Consider the following 4,334-nt stretch of genomic DNA (forward strand, 5'->3'; position numbering starts at 1 on the left):
GTGGCGGCGCGCGAGCGAGGGACGGAGCCCCGGGACAGGTCGCGCCGAGGCTGGCACAGCAGGCCGGCGCACACGCTCACGCGGGGCGGGGGCCGGGCCGAGACCCGGGCACCCCTCCACCGGGGGGGCGGGCGCGCGGTCGCAGGGCAGCCAACGACAGACAAGCCGGGACCCGCCCCACGCCCAGGCGCGCGCGCGCCAGAGCGGGGGGTGGGGGGGGCACGGCGGAGGAAGGGGACGGACGATCCCCCCCCCCGTCTGCACACAACACCGCCGCCGGGCCGGACGGTGGCGGCGGACACGGAGAGGAGGCCGCAGCGGGCCCGGGAAGCGCCCACACACCAGAGCGCGCCACCGGGTTTGGTAGCCGAACGGAGGAGGCCACGACACGGACGCCTGGCGGCAAGGGCAACGAGGCGCCGGCAAAGAGCGACGGGGAACAGGACCGCGGGCCAACGGCAAGGGAGCCCCACGGGTTTCCAACCAGGCGCCTCGAGGGGGCAGAGCCAAGTCGCCACCGGGGTGCGCACGGGGTCCCACCGCCCGAGGCCTCCAGCACAAGGGCGGTCCCGTGGCACCCCCGGACGCCGACCCGGCCCACCCCCTCGGCGAACCCTGGGGCAAACCCTCGCAGAGGGCCCTCCGGGGCCCTGCCACCCGCAGCAGCCGCGCGACCGGCCCCTGGAACGCTCTCCCGCACGCGCGGCGACCCACCACCCGCGCCCCGCCCCAGCCGGACCCCCGATGCGCGCAGCCGGCGCCCCTTTCTCTCTTCTTCCCCCCTTCCTTCACTCACACGAGTGGGGCCCGACAGCACTCCGCCCGGGACCCGGCCCCCCAAGAGCCATGGCGGCCCAAGGGAGGGGCGGGCACCCGACAAACGGCGAGGCCTGGTCTCGGGCCCGACACGGTGACGGGGGAGGGAGAGGAGAAGGGGCGGACGCGGCGCTCGGTCGTCCAAGCCGAGACGGGGAAACAAAAGCAGCACAGAACGGGAGGTGGGCCGGAGGCGGCAGGGAGGGGGGCAGCACACGCACGAAGCGAGGACCAGAGAGCACGCACGCGGAGGAGGGCACGGGCTCGGGGAAGGGCGCGCCAACGGAGACGCGAGCCAGGCCACCAGGTAAACGTGCGCGGGATCCCACCGCCACCAGCACGAGGGCGGTCCCGCGACGCCCGCGGCGCCAGCCGGCCTCAGCACCCTTAGCGAGCCTCCCCACGAGCCAGGCCCCGCCCCACAACACACGGCCCTAGGGTCCGGACCCACGGGACCCCCGCCGCGGGAGCCCGTCTCCAACCTCCATCCGATCGGTCCATCCCGGAGCCACACCCCAGGGAAGCGCCTCCCGAAGCCAGGCGGCCCCGACCCGCGCCCGCGCGCCACCCGCCAGCGGCGAGCCCGGAACGGGGGCGGGCGGGAGACAGCCGCCGCCCGCGCGGCGCAGGGGGGGCGGGGCGCGCAGGGACGCCCCAAGCCCCTCGGGACACACACCGCCACGGGAGAAGCGGGGGGACACCGCGCGCGTGCGCGCGCGCTCGCACACCACACGCCCGAGGCGCACGGGCCCCGGCGCCGGACACCGGCCAGGCCTGGCGTGACCCTCCCCCGACTCAGAGGGGGGAGGCGCAGGCCGCGGTAGGCGAAGAGCGGCGCTCGGCCCCACCGCGGGGCCGACAGACCTCCTCTCGCGCGGGAGAGAAGGCTCCGCCTAACACGCACAAGGGCATGCAGTCACCCCCAACACGGGTGGCCACTACGCGCACAGGAGGGGCAGCGACTGGGGGGTTTCGGTACCCCAAGGCACCCTCTCGGATCGCTAGAGAAGGCTTTCTCACCAAGGGCGCGTCGCCCCCCACCCAAATTCGTCCCCCCATCGGGACCCGCCAAACAAAAGGCGTTTCTTCCCGGGGCCGCCAGGACCCGGGGCGGGGGAGAAAGGTCCACGGCAACGGATTGACACAGGGCATTCCAGAGCATTCGCGGTCAGGGCCCACAACGAGGGCCGCCTGCCTTCCCCACGCGCGCGGTTGCTCGTGTCACCGCCCGGAAGGAGCGCCGCGCCTCCAGGTGAGGCCCGAGAAAAACCGAGGCGAAACACCAGCAGCAACGCGCTGGGCAAGAAACCGACAAGTCCTCGCTCAGAGGGGGTTTTGGCCAAGCGCCACGGCGCCGGCTCGGCCCGCCACGATCACTCAAACTCGCCCCACCAAGTCAGTCCCCCACACCCTCCGGGCAACAGCGGCCGTTGCAGGGCGGGGACGACAAGGCGCCCGCTCCCCACAGCAGGGGGAACGGGTGTGCCTCCCTTCACCGATTCTGCCACCCGCCCACCTCGGGCATCTCCGCCAACGGCGGCGACCCAAAGGGGGTCCGCTGGGAACAGGGAACGGCGCCACCACTCGGCTTCAGGCACCTGAGACGACCTGGAGCGCTCCAGGGGCACCACGGAGGGCCAGGCGCCACGCGCTCAGCACGCCCAGGCGGTGAGCAGCGTGGCATCGGGTGCGGCCCCCCCCACCACGGGGAGGAGGCCACCCACCACACACAGCCAGGAGAGGCCAGCGAGAGTGTCCGCTGCGTCAGCTGACCCCAGTCCCGCAAGCCACGGGAGGCCGGGGTCGGGCCGGAGTCCGCACCCCTCTGCACCCCCCTGCACCGCCCACAGGCGGGAAGGAGGAGCATGGGGCCCGCAGGCAGAACGAGAAGAGCGGCCCCACCCGCCAGGAGTGTCCGTCCCTCGTCTGACACGGCTTAGGCCCGGCCCGGGAGAGCGCGAGATCACCACATCGATCGGTTACCGCCAACACAAGGCAGTCCTGGGGTGAGGGGGGGCTGGGGAAACGCCCAGCGAGGACAGCGACCAGAGGAGGGCCTGCTTCAGCCTCGCCAGCACCCCTCCCCCACCTCTCCCAGGGAACAGGCAGCCGGACAACCCACAAGGGAAAAGGGGAACGCCTGACACGCGGCACGGAGCCTTGCAAGGGTGGGTTTGTCACGACCGCGGCCGGGTGCCCGCAGCGGGGGGCGCACAGGGTAGAAGACCCACGCCGCCTCCCCACGCTGCCCTCGGGTGCCAGAGACCGGAGGTGGCACCACAGCCTGGACCACACCTGGATGCACAAGAGCCGGCACGCAGGCCCAAGGCAGACGGCTCGAGCAAGCAGGCAGGCAAGGGCGGAGTCGGGTCCGGCTCAGCGTCACCACCAAGCCCGGAGCCACGCCAGCGACGACGAGGCCCAAGTCTCTCTTACAGGATGACAACCGCCACATCAGAACGTGTCAGCACCTACCTGGCAGCAAAAAGCACTCCTTTGAGGAGACAAAAATAACCGCGTTGGCAGGCGGGGCCGAGCCACAGGTCACTGGGACCTTCTGGGACCCTGGCCCGGCCACGGGCCCCAAGCATCTTCCCATCGCCGCCAAGCAACCCCCCCCCCCCCGGAAGTCCCCGGGGGCCATCTGGTCGACCCCAGGACCGACCGACCGACCGACCGACCGACCAGGGAATCGCGGGATTGGGAGGGGAGGGGCTGGCCGGGTAGGCCCTGCCCCGTTACACGTTCGCCCGTGCACGGGTCGTCTCCTGGTCGGGACTTAGAAAAATAAAACACTCCGCGCTGTCGCCTGCGGAAGCCTCCCCGGCCCTCGCAAGACCGGCCCCGTGCCAGTCCCCGACCCCCGGCTGGGACTGTTTTGGGGGGGGTTGAATTCCGCGGAGGCGCCCCCGACGGCGGGACCTCAACGGGGATCGCGGGCGCGCCGGCGTTGGCGCCCTATACGGGCCTCCCCTCGCGGCCCGGCCCGGTCCCCAACTCCGCAGCGGGCCTCGGAAAATCTGGGGAGAAAATCGGGTCCAACGACCGGGAGCCCCACGCGTGCCCCCTCCCGGGCCCACGGCGCCCTCCGCGGGCTTCCCCTCAAGGCTCAGGACGGTCCTCACCGGCCCAGCCCGGCCCGGCCCGGCCCAGCCCGGCCCGACCGCGACGCGGGAGGGAAGACAAAAGACGCCTGGCAGGGAAGGACCGACGAGCGACCGACGTGGCCACAGTCTCCGGGTGGCGGCCCCGGGAGGTCCCCGCGGTCCCCGCGGTCGAGGGGTTGGGGGAGGAAAGCACCGGCGGGTGCTGGTCGACCCGTCCGGGCAGCCCCCCACCCCAGCTCGCTCCCAGGGAGCGCCGCCACTACTCCCCCATATACCCGGAGGTTCAATCTCCGGCAAGTGCACCAGCCGCCGGCGCCCCGACGACAGCGGGACGATCACGCCAACGTCGCCGGCCTTCTGGAACTCCGCCCCGGACACCGCGACCAAATCGCATCCCTTGCCGACGTCGCC

Source organism: Prionailurus viverrinus, unplaced genomic scaffold, assembly GCF_022837055.1.
Source record: "Prionailurus viverrinus isolate Anna unplaced genomic scaffold, UM_Priviv_1.0 scaffold_182, whole genome shotgun sequence".
Taxonomy (NCBI): Eukaryota; Metazoa; Chordata; class Mammalia; order Carnivora; family Felidae; genus Prionailurus; species Prionailurus viverrinus.